Source organism: Ctenopharyngodon idella, chromosome 5 (assembly GCF_019924925.1).
Source record: "Ctenopharyngodon idella isolate HZGC_01 chromosome 5, HZGC01, whole genome shotgun sequence".
NCBI lineage: Eukaryota > Metazoa > Chordata > Actinopteri > Cypriniformes > Xenocyprididae > Ctenopharyngodon > Ctenopharyngodon idella.
This window is the reverse complement of record NC_067224.1, coordinates 35,940,984-35,953,272: the sequence shown is the minus strand read 5'-3', so window position 1 is coordinate 35,953,272 and position 12,289 is coordinate 35,940,984. Positions and strand designations below refer to the sequence as shown.

The following is a 12,289-nucleotide window of genomic DNA, read 5'->3' as shown; positions in this document are numbered from 1 at the left end:
CTTGTTCTCCATATTCTAAGTATTCTGAAGTCAAACAATATTTTTTAATGATTAATATGCAGATTTTTTTTTGTTGTTGTTGTTTAATTAGAGTGTTGTGGACTAATTATGATACTGTCCTCATCCACTTGCATAATATTAAGTGACCAGGATATTCATTAGAAACTTTCCTTTTGTGTTACACAGAAGAAGATTAAAGGGTTAGTTCACCCAAAAATGAAAATTCTGTCATTAATTACTCACCCTCATGTCGTTCCACACCCGTAAGGCCTTCGTTTATCTTCAGAACACAAATTAAGATCTTTTTGATAAAATCCGATGGCCTCAATAGCCAGCAAGATAATTAACACTTTCAAATGCCCAGAAAGCTACTAAAGACATATTTAAAACAGTTTGTGTGACTACAGTGGTTCAACCTTAATGTTATGAAGCGACGAGAATACTTTTTGTGTGCCAAAAAAACAAAAAAATGACTTTATGCAACAATATCTAGAGATGGGCGATTTCAAAACACTGCTTCATGAAGCTTCGAAGCTTTACGAATCTTTTGTTTCAAATCAGTGGTTCGGAGCGCGTATCAAACTGCCAAAGTCACATCCCCCAGTGGTGAACCACTGAAATTTCAAAACTCTTACGTCATAACGAAGCCTCGTTTACTAAAATCACGTGACTTTGGCAGTTTGATACACGCTCTGAACCACAGATTCAAATCAAAAGATTCGTAAAGCCTCATGAAGCAGTGTTTTGAAATTGTTTTTTTGGCGCACAAAAAGTATTCTTGTCGCTTCATAACATTAAGGTTGAACCACTGTAGTCACATGAACTGTTTTAAATACGTCTTTAGTAGCTTTCTGGGCTTCTGGAAGTGTTAATTATCTTGCTGGCAATGCAGGCCTCACTGAGCCATCGGATTTTGTCAAAAATATCTTAATTTGTGTTCTGAAGATGAACGAAGGTCTTACGGGTGTGGAACGACATGAGGGTGAGTAACTAATTACAGAATTTTCATTTTTGGGTGAACTAACCCTTTAAGGGTTTAAAATTACATTAAGGTGAGTAAATGATGACAAAACATATTGACCAATAATCTTTAAATTATACACCAACCAATCACACACCCTCCACCATGTGTGACCCATATACCATCATGCAGAGTCAAAAATATTGAGGTAAACCAACAAATGGCTTGCTTAAAGCCAAATGCAAAAAGGAACATTTAAATAATAAATACATATATATTAACTAAAATTTAGTAAAAAAAAAAAAAAAAAATAGTAATAATAATAATAATGTGCAGAATGGATTATACTCACAAACCTACACATACAAGTGAGTGTACAACAATTCTGTACTTTTATGCTAAATGCTGAAACATGCCATTCCCATTCACAAAGCCTATATTGCTTGCTGTTCCCGACATGTTTGAGCATGCACACGTGTTTGCGATGGTAAACTGGTGTGACACAAATGTGTTTGCATTGGGGGCAGCTTGGTTAGGCATCATGGGAAGACAGCTCAACGTCTGGCAGCATTGCTCATCATGCTAGCATGTGCACACACACACACACACACACACACACACACACACACACAACGGCCACCTGCATGTAACACTGCCTACTGAGTCATCAGTCATCTGACACACAAGCGGCCATTGACCCAGGAACAAAAGGTGCTGAAAGTACTGTGTATCCAATACAGAGAGACTGAACACATGGGCTAATATCCATCTGTACATTCATTATGAATATGATCAACATTACTGCCCAGCACATCTACTATCAGTAAGACAACCCCCAATAACAAGAACAACTCCTCTGGTGAGTGAGCAAGCAAGTGAGCGAGTGAGTTCTGTCTGTCGTTTTGTCTGTTGTTCTCTCTACCTATCAAATGTGGATGGATGGATGGAGGGATGGATGGATGGGAAAGGTTTAGTGAAATCATGTGATAAGGAAAGATTTTTGAGAGGCAAAAGCAAGATGAAAAGATTTCTGAAGGTGCACTGATTAATCGTGTACAATAAGTTAAGCATTTATATAAATAGGGTAATTTTTGATTTCATGTCAACTTTAAATTGCAAAGATTTCTATTTTTAGTGCCCTCTTTTCCTCAGCCTTCCTCAGGCTTGGGAGGAGGGTACACTATAAATTGAACTCAGGTTCACACCATGCAAATCAAACCTAGTGTGAAAACAAAAACATTTTGCTCAAGTGTTTTTACTAGCTCTGATCTTAAACCACAATGCTATACCAGTGCTATGACCAAAAGCGATAAAGGTCATCGTAGGCAGCATTAGACATTGGATCCTAAACCACAAGAGCAGAAAAGCATCACCCACAATTCCATTTCATGACTGAGGTACTTTCAGTCCTCAGACCAAGTAAGTGAAATCTTACTACTTCATGCCTTGGGCTATCTAATTACTGAATTAAAACAGCAGAAATCAATTAGATTGCGGGTAGCAAAGCTGAAAGGCAGCAGAAACCTCAACTGGACGTACACAAAGCAGATTCTGATTGTGACGGTTAAAGCTTTTAATTGGCATAAAGGTGAATCAGAGTTCACAGTCATCTAATAAAAATATACAGATTTCTGCACAATGCAGTCACAAAACCCATTCGTTCCAGAGTATTTACTGGCTTATGGAGAAAAAGACTTAAAACATAAAAGAACATGAACTTTCACACTCCGCTGAGTGGAGGATAGACGATAATCTCGTAGGCTACTTCCCACACTGCACGTTTGCCTGCGGCCACTATTGCACAATGTCTGATTTGCCTGTCACTGGTGAGTTAATGATTTTTTTCTTTGTGAACCTCCCTTAATGTCCAGTCCAAAAGAACACAGTTTATGTTTATTTATTAATCTTCTTTAAAAGAACTGGAGAGGAACCAACATTTTGCCTCAAAGTCGTTTCTGACTGTTCGTTTAAAACAGTTACTGAAGGTGCTATTGTACAGGGGTTCTAAAAGGTGCAATAGGTGATTCTATACAGAAACATTTTTTGTTATACTGGTTGAAAGTCTCCTTTTATCCTGATAGCAATCACTAATATAATAATTATAAATATGTATCATCTGTGGAAGGCGCAAGACCATAAAATGTTCATCTAATTATTATATTTGGTCCGAATGAATTAATACGATGTCCCACCTGCCTGTCAGCGTATGTTTTTACATTCCCTCACGTACCCTGTTCGCGCAGACGTCATATGTCATCAGCACGTTTACATTTCCTACCGAATCAAAACAATGAGCTTATGCTACGTTCATACCATAACTACCATAGTTAAGAGATGGCAGCCCGTGGATGTTCTAACCGGAGCTGTTCAGTCAGACTCAGAATTATGCGTATCCATGTCAACAGTATCAACACTGAAATGAATCTGCAGCAGGTACAAGCTTTCTGCGCAGCAGGTACAAGTTGTTTACGTTTATTATTATTGTAATGTTACGTGGTTTAAGACATGAGGTAGTTTAACGCAGTCTTATGTGACGCTTTGCAGAGAGCAACTGTGTGTGCGCGCGCGTGTTCATGTGTTTTGGAGGAGGCGTGGCTTTGGACGGCGATTTACAGGGAGAGTGGGATCTCATGCTTTCAAAGCTAGCAGGCTAACGTTAGCATTTCCCAGATTACCTACCTTTAAGGCTTTATAGCAACAGGAGTTGACGTGAGACAGCCAAAGTTACATGAAAGAGAAAACCACCGCGGTGGAACACACATGCCATTCAGTCTTTCCTTACAGTAACTACGACCAGTACAGAAGATCACAGTCTAACTACAGTAAATGTGGCTTCATTGAACCCTTGCATAATGGGCGTGTGTAAACAAAGTTATAGTTCAAACATGAAAAGTTCTGTCATTATTTACTCACCCTAATGTCGTAAAAAAAAAACGGTATGATTTTTAGAATAAACATTAGAACACACAGTAGCTGGGTTTCCATCTGCATATTTTTCTGCATTTTTGGGGGGATAACTTCATTTTTAAAAAATGGATGGAAATAATTAGATGCTATTTAAATTTCCAAAATTAAAGGGGTCATATAATGCCACTTTTACAAGATGTAAAATAAGTCTTTGATGTCCCCAGAGTGTGTATGTGAAGTTTTAGCTCAAAATACCCTACAGATCATTTTTTATAGCATGTTAAATATGTCACTTTTTGAGGGTGAGCAAAAACACTCCGTTTTGTGTGTGTCCCTTTAAATGCAAATGAGCTGCTGCTCTCAAGAAGAGGGCGGAGTTTCAAGAGCTCGTGTTAGTAGCGCCGATTACCTCTCACAGACTCACTGAAAATGTTAGAAACTGTTCAGCATTTTATGTTCAAAATGGAGTCGGACAATGATGGAGAGACTCAAGAAGAAGTGGCAACATGTAGAATGCAGCATGACAATTCTGAACGGTTAATTGATGAATTTATGTAGCTGATGTGAAGTTAACTATCTTAAAGTCATTGATTTGCATATTCGATCATGATAATCTATAAATCGCTCCTGTGGGAACTGTTGTAAGATGCTTACAGAGCCAGAGAATATATGCTGCATGAAGATAGAACAGGTATAGTTTAGTTTAATTACGGTTATTACTTATGTTGTCATCTTGCTTTTATGACATGCTATTGCATTTGCGTTACATTCTGTAATGCAATAACATGGCCTCACCCCCTTTGTTGCGTGTTCTCGGGGGCAGGGTTTATGTAAATTTTAGGGTTAGTGATGTCACCAACCCGGGAAGAAGTTTGTTGTAGTCCCTACCAGCCGTTTGTTGTAGTTCTTAAACAGAGAATTCTTTAAAAGAAAATATCTCCCTTTGCATTGAACTTTGAGCGTCGTAACTTTGCAGATGTTGTTTGTGCTCAGACAGCAACATCACACACTAACTAAAGTTAAAAAAAAGTGAAATCATAATCAACCACCCCTTAAAATGAACATTTTGGTGGAAACAGTTACGGTTTCAAAATGTACATCCAGCATATGTATGTGTTAAAGTCGGCATTAAATGAAAATTCACCAATCTCCACATTCATAAAATTCACATCTATTTTGTAAATGCATGTTATAGATCGTAACGCAATTAGTTACTTTTTAGGGAGTAACGCAATATTGTAATGCATTACTTTTAAAAGAAATTTTCCCCAACACTGGTCACAACTCTCGATCTTCCAGTGAAAATGACTCTTTGGTAAAGTAAACAAGCCTCAACTGCAAGCTCGCATACGTTTCTATGCGCAATGCCCACTTCTTAAAATCCAATCAACAACCAATGGATAGAACCAAGACCCCATGCTATATTTTTTTAATAATCTGTTACAATTGGATGCACATCACAATACAGAAGAAAAGATCTGTCGCTATTTCAGTTTCATTGTGATTTTAACATGAGACTAGTGTGATAGAATCGCTTTAACACATTGCCTGTGTAAAGTTATATTCTCCTATATTGCCATATAATGATGGCAAACTCTCTAACTTTTTCCACATACACACAAGACTGCCAGGAAGCGACATGACGCAACTATGCGTAAAACACACGTTCACTATAAAGTCATCCACCTAAAACAGTAGTCCTGCCTCTAGACAACTCAAATAACAAATTTGTACAGAAGAATTAATATAATTGCTTTAACAAAAATACAAGCTTCACATTTTGTGCCTTTAAACCCCTTCAGAATCCCTAGCCCCAATTATTGAAAGCATACTTAATTTTATAAACTGAGGGATGATTTGAATTTATTTTTAAAAATAACCAACAGAATGTTTTAGATATTGTTGAAAAAGCTTCACTTGCATTGAACCCAAAACATTCCTCTAATGAAGATCTATCATTTAGCTAAGGCCAAAAGCAATTGGTTAACCTGTTCACCCAGCACCAGACAGAACGATGTCTTCTAGTTGCATCATGTCTGTCTGCCTATCTGTCTGTCTCTATCCTTTTTCTGTTTCTGTCACTTTCAAACTCACGCATCGAGTTGCCGCCTTCTACCTTCGCTTCAAACAGTGACTCCGAACACGACAGCATTTTCCTTGACGCTCATAGGCCGACATCCAAAGATCTGCATCCAATAAGATTCCAGTAAACGGAGCCGGAGTCCCGCTTCAGGAAGAGACTGGAGGGGGGCAGAGGAGGTGAGATGATGCAACGCAGAACCAACAGGTTGTAAGAGCCCAACAGTGAGAGTCCGTCTAATAACAACACATCGATTTGGAAAGCCGGTAGGAATAACTGTAAATCTAAGGCTGCATTGTGCTGAGGTTGAGAGATTAGCGAGCAGGTTGAGCCAGATTAGCGGAGGGGTGAGATGGGGAGAGAGAGAGACTACATGGGTATGTATGAGAGACTTCATTAGACTGACTTTTCCTCTATATAAAACACTCCTTTATATGCCGTCAGTTCCCAGAGGAAAGCTATCGGCATTACTAATTTATCTGTGAATGCGCGCACATGCGTGTGTGCGGTGCATCAAGCCTCTGAATAAAACATATGTTTGACATGTGGGTGAGAGAAGCACTTTAGACCCGAGTGTCCGCATACGGTCCGAGCTCCTAAACCACAGGCCTCCCACATATGAAGGATCCTCCACAAACATGTGAAATCACACCAACACACGTGCTCACATGCCAGGACATCCAAGCACTAGAGGTGGGCAGTAAGATCACAATTTTAAATCATAGACTTAAATATGAGCAGTGTTGGGGAAAGTTACTTTTAAAGTCCCCCTGTGGTGAAAATCAAGTTTTTAATGTTGTTTATATGTCTATGTGGTGTTTTTAATATGCTTTAAGACAAACCATGTGCAAATTCATAAGTCAACACCACTGCTAAGTATTTTCTCTTTAAAATGGCAGAGAAAAAAAAAACCTGTGGTTTGAAATCGCTGGTGTTTCTTACATCACAAACTACCTTGTAACCAATCACGTCAACGTGCTGGCAGGCTTTAGCATATCATTAACTATGACCGCTCTGAAGCAGGTGAGTCTCAAGAGAAGGTTATCCTGGTATATTTTTCTGTTGATATGAAAAATCGGGTAGATTTAGCATATAACGTGTATATAGTATATTACGATGTTATGATGAATAATATGACGTTCTAAGGTGTTTAAAGCGTTTCTAAGGATACTAATTTTTAGAAGACAGCTATCTGACTCACGAACGGGAACATGGTTTGTGTAACATTAGCAACACATTATTAGCTGTTTGATAACGTAGTCAAGCAAAAGGCTAATCATATTAATTACCGTTATGTGTCCGACGTTGTAAAAAGCGATACCTTTGTGCAGCATTTACCATTGTGCAGTTGACCAAGTGGATCTCTGAGCTTGAGTGAGTGAGTGGAGGCGGGGCTAATTAGCATATTCATAGATCCGTGTATACTAAATGAAGCAAGGGTGTAGAGTTACATTCAAGCTTGAGGCATGAAGAATTTTTTTTTTTCACAGGAAAAAAACATTTAAATATGTCATTTTGGTGATCAAAGATGAGTTTTAAGATAAAAATTATTGACTACAGGGGGACTTTAAAAGCAATGCCTTTCAATATTGCATTATATTGTGTTTCTTAGTTACTTTTTATGGAAAGTAATGTGTTATGTTACTTTTGCGTTAATTTTTACTGGGCTTGCTGGTTTAATTTGTAATAACAAAAATAAATAAATAAAAGTTCTGTTTTTGGCAAATGTAAAGTCCCTTTCACACCAAAAGTGAAATTATCCTCCTATGATCGCACACAACACCTCTACACCAATTTCTCTCAACATGGGGACAAGAGAGGTGTCAGTCAGTAAATGGGAAAACAAAGTAACTTGCATGACTTATGTGAAAAGGTAACTCAAATATTTTGTTGTAAATTTAAAAGTAATGCGCTACTTTACTAGTTATACGAAAAATAATCTGATTATGTAACTTGTGTTACTTGTAAAATGGTACATGACATAAGTTCTTTTCGCTGGAAATTGGAAAATATGGTTATTTATTGTATAAACCATTTTCTCCTATGTGGTAATGACTATTTTAATATAATCCTTAAATTATTTTTTCTTTTTATGATTGATTTTTTTCACTTCACAAAGCAATTATCTACAATTCTATGAAGCACTGCAAAATATGTATTTTTTTAAAGAAAGGGTATAAGATTCAACTAATAATTTGTAGTCAATTGTTATAAGTATAAAAACAAACTTAGTTTATTGCTATATATAAAAATTATTCTGTATTTACAAATATTTAAAGGGACTCAAGTATAGCCACAAAGCTTCACGCAAGCTATCTATGTATATAACAGTAGAGCATAGCGCTAGCAACGCCAAGTGTGTGGAGGGACTCAAGTATAGCCACAAAGCTTCATGCAAGCTATCTATGTATATAACAGTAGAGCATAGTGCTAGCAATGCCAAGGTCATGGGTTCGATTGCCAGGGAATGCATGAACTGATAAAAATATTGAATTCATTGTAAGTCACAAACAAACAAACAAATATTTTAGGTGCTTTACAGGTATCATTATTAACTTGAAATTATTATATAAAATAATAATAATAATAATAATAATAATAATATATTAGCTAAAATTAATTGTTTGTGTTTAACACTAACTGTAAACAACAGAAGCTTTGATAAAATGATTGTTCAGTAGTGTGAAAGGTCATGATGGAATAGAATTCGCTAAAATGAATAATTCATGAATGTAACAGACACACCCACTCTTCTCCCAAAAATCAGAGACAAAAAATTTACCCAAGGAGTCCTGGGATTTCACCACATTTCTAGAGGAAAAAGGCAAAAATTAACATGTGTTTTTCTATCCTTCTTTATTTCACTAAAGATAAAAATGAACAGGGACATCCTTTGAACAAGTATACAACTTGTATGGCCCAAGGAAAAGACTTAATCAAGTTTCTACAAAATCACCACTGAAAGTAGAACACTTCATTTGTGAGTAAAAGAAATTGTGATCAAATATTCAGTTAAGAAGCCAAAAAGAAAAAAAAGAAAAGAAAATCCCTTTTTGGTGGTGCAAACAAAGTGTCAATACTACTGATCAACTAATATATTTTATCATCAGATTTGCTTTAATATGAAAGTCAAGTGCAAAATTAATGTTGACTGGTTAATTTTATAAACATATGGCGATGATACAGCCACACGAAAAGTCAAAAGTCGTGACGCCGTGTGAGTCTCTGTGTGCGCGTAACACAACGTGTATGCCATATAAGAGAGAGGCCAATGTTTTATTCATTCCTCTGATGACTGTGCGTCAGGAGACGGAGGGCTTTGATGTGAGTTGTAAGCAGCACACAGATCAGTTCTTAAGTCAAACCCTTTAATCAGCACTAACATGAGCTGTGCAGTCATCAGTGTCACCCATTCATCACCACAGATGAATAAATAACAGTCACATCATTAGAGCCAGAAATTAATATTTACATATGCTACAGACACAGATAAAAGAATAACCTATGTATGTATTAAATTCAAAATACAATAGTACTACATCAATGACTGCTGCATATTTTTAAAAATTTAAAAGGGAAATATAACGGAAAACAAAAAGCTCTACAGGGTTTCCCAAACTAGGGTTCATGAAACACTAGGGGTTTGTGAGCTGATGAAAAGCTAACAATTAGCTAAATCTTAAAAATGTAACAAATTAAATCTAAAATAAAAATAAAAAATAATAATTAAAATAAAACACTTACTAAAAAAAACTGAATGAAAAGACAAAATATTGCATTTGTTTACCTACATGTTATGTGACCATTAACCGACATCAGAGAACAGTGAACACACAAATGTGTTAAATTATTGAAATATTAACTTAAAATCTCACAGGGTGTAAATATTTGAGGTCAAAAAGGTTCATCTGACAAAAAAAGTTTTGGAATCCCTGATCTACTATTTAGGCACGCTCATGTTCACAGTGCAAAGCTACCTCTTCAGTTCACCTACAGCAAAACATTCATGGAAACCAAAATGCTAGAAAAACAGAATGTCTTATTTTATGATGTCACAACCATATTAGCATATAACTGCCCATATATATATATCAACAATTAGTATCCAGCAATAGACCACCCTGATTAACTACAGATGTGCAAAACCACATATTTTCAAAACTGATTAGTCGGTAGGTTGTCTGAATGATCAATCATCTGGTTGGTCTTAAAGGAATAGTTCACCCAAAAATGAAAATTACCCCATGATTTACTCACCCTCAAGCCATCCAAGGTCTATATGACTTTCTTCTTTCAGATGAATACAATCGGAGATATATTTAAAAATATCCTGGCTCTTCCAACTTTATAATGGCAGTGACTGAGGGGGCCACATTTTGAAGCAAAAAAAGTGCATCCATCCACCGTAAAAGTACTCCACACGGCTCCGGGGGGTTAATAAAGATCTTCTGGAGTGAAGCAATGCATTTGTGTAAGTAAAATATCCATATTTAAAACTTTATAATCTAAAATAACTAGCTTCCGGCAGACGACTGTACGCATATGCGCAAGTCAACTTGTGCCAAATGAGTAACCCTCAGACGCAATGTATGACGTAGGATGTAGGAGTATTGTAAGCTTAGACGCCTCTCGTGGTTTAAACAAATAGGGCTGTGCAACAAACTCGAATGTTTTGTTTTGCTCTGTCCTCGGCGCTTCCACGTTCGTCATTACGTGATGTGTCGGGTCAGAGGTTACTCTTCAACCAATCAATGCATATGGATATATTTTTTTTTTTACAAAAACCAAATGCTTCGCTTCAGAAGGCCTTTATTACCCCCCCCCCCCCATTCCCCCATTCCCCCCCCCCCCCCCATTACCCCCCCATTCCCCCCATTCCCCCCCCCCCCCCCATTACCCCCCCATTCCCCCCATTCCCCCCCCCCCCCCCCCCATTCCCCCCAATTTGGTGCAGAAACTAATATAGTTATTGTTATAGTTATCTTTATAGTTATCATTCTTGGTATAAACAGGCCTTTATTCTCGATCTAGAGATCAAGTTGTTGACTATCATTGTATGGACAAGAAAAATTCTTTACGTTCCACAAAATAAAGAAATTAATACAGTCTTGGAACAACATGACAATATATTATGAAAGATTTTTAGGTGAATGATCCCTTTAATTGTAAAAATCCGAGAACTATATTGCAGATTTTGTGCAAGAAACTGTCTAACATTATAAGAGGACTTTTGGGGGAAAAATAAGTAGAAAAGAATACTGCTCCTTTAAATGTGAATGAAATAAGACATGTAGAAAATGTTAAATTGATTAACAACAGATATAGTTTGGCACCTCAGGCAGCTCATAATTAGAAAACTCAAGAGTGAATCACAAAAAAGAGGTGGAAAACATTAGCAACGTTTCAGAGCTGACAGTGAGAGAGGAACTGGAGGAATAGAGCGAGAGAGAGAAAAGAGGGTCAAAAAACAACCTCCTCTACATTTCCCAGGGCACCCCTCATGTTCACATCCTCACTTGCTCTCTCTCTCTCCACTGCTTTTTTCTCTCTGTTTGTGTGACTCAGCAGACAGTGTTGCTCATGGCTGACCAAGGGTGGGGGAGAGATAGAATGAGAGAGATGGACAGAAAGAGAATGAGAGAGAAGGGCCGTGGGAGAAAGAGAGTGAGAGATCTGGAGCAGGCCAAGACTAGAAAAAGCTGGCTTCTCCTGCCTGACTGCTTTAATTCAGTATGATCGGCTGCTTCTCCACATAGACGACTCTATTTAGAGTAACATCCCCAAACGCTGTAACATTTCTCCTTCATGCAGCACGCAGAGCCGGGCGGCTCATTCCAAACGCACGCGTGCAGAGACTGTGAGAGGAAGTGAGAGAGGTGGAAAGAGAGAGAGACCTTTAAACAAAGTGACAGATGTTGATGGTCTGGTCCAAGTGTGTGTCTTATGCTACTTAGTTTTCTAGTTCATGACTAAAAGAAATACTGGATGCCAATAAAAAAAAAAAAGAAGAAGAAGAAGAAGAAGAAATAAAAGACAAATAAAAGAAACAAAATCCAAACATCACTGTGGGATGCAAGCAGAGAGTTTTCAACGAGCACACAATAAAATGCTGCTGCAATTAATATAAAAAAAAAAAATACTAATAATAATACAAAAGTTGGCTGACTGGCAGTCTTTAGAAAACTTAATGGTCGACATAAAAAGCGCAGCATAAAAAAAAAAAAAAAAAAAATCATTGCAATATTCATGATGCTTGTTAAGTTTATATTTCCAACAAAATAATGCATATTATAAATATTCTATTTATTGCTAGCAAAAAAAAAAAAAAAAAAGAGTATCTC

The 12,289-nt window shown here is 37.1% G+C and overlaps 1 protein-coding gene across 4 annotated transcripts in view; it reads right to left on the bottom strand.

The window, feature by feature from the left end:
- Positions 1-12,289, bottom strand: part of taok3a (TAO kinase 3a) — a 77,530-nt gene that overhangs the window by 30,053 nt on the left and 35,188 nt on the right. The window lies entirely within an intron of this gene.